The following is a 999-nucleotide window of genomic DNA, read 5'->3' on the forward strand; positions in this document are numbered from 1 at the left end:
GGGTTTTGGGGACCCTGGGTTTAGGGGACCCTGGTAATCAGGTTTTGGGGCCTCTAGGGTTAGAAGCACCTGGTATAAGGGGTTTTGGCCCCTGGGGTTAGAGGTCCCTGAAGAAGGGGTTTTGGGGACCCTGGCGTTAGTGGCCTCTGGAAATAGGGTTTTGAGGCCCCTGAGTTTAGGGGACCCTCGAAATGGGGGTTTGGGTTCCCTAGGTTTAGGGGCCCCTGGCAATAGGGGGTTGGGGCCCCTAGGTTTGGGGCCCCTGGATATGGGGTTTTGGGGCCTCTAGGTTTAGGGGACCCTGGAAATGGGTTTGTTAGATGTTAGAGGTCCCTGGAGATGGGGTTTTGGGGACCCTGGGGTTAGTGGCCTCTGGAAATAGGGTTTTGGGACCCCTGAGTTTAGGGGACCCTCGAAATGGGGTTTTGGGTTCCCTAGGTTTAGGGGCCCCTGGGAATAGGGGGTTGTGGCCCCTAGGGTTGGGGTTCCTGGAAATGGGGTTTAGGGGACCGTGGAAATGGGTTTGGGGCACCTAGGGTCAGGTGCCCCAGGAAATGGGGCATGGGCCCCTAGGTTTAGGGGCCCCTGGAAAGAGGGTTTGGGGGCCCCTAAGGTTAGGGGCCACTGGAAATGGGGTTTTGGGGCCCCTGGTGTTAGGGGACCTTGGAAATGGGGTTTTGGGGCCCCTAGGGGTAGGGGCCCCTGGAAATGTGATTTTGGGACCCCTAGGTTTAGGAGCCCCTGGAAATGGGGTTTTGGGGCCCCTAGGGTTAGGGGCAACTGGAAATGGGGTTTTGGGGCCCCTAGGGTTAGGGGACGCTGGAAATGGGGTTTTGGGGCCCCTAGGGTTAGGGGACCCTGGAAATTGGGTTTTGCAGCCTCTAGGTTTAGGGACCCCTGCAAATGGGATTTTGGGGACCCTAGGGTTAGGGGACGCTGGAAATGGGGGTTGTGGCCCCTAGGGTTAGGAGCCTCCGGAAATGGGGTTTTCGGGCCCCT

This window comes from Chelonoidis abingdonii, chromosome 11 (genome assembly GCF_003597395.2).
Source record: "Chelonoidis abingdonii isolate Lonesome George chromosome 11, CheloAbing_2.0, whole genome shotgun sequence".
NCBI classification, from domain to species: domain Eukaryota; kingdom Metazoa; phylum Chordata; order Testudines; family Testudinidae; genus Chelonoidis; species Chelonoidis abingdonii.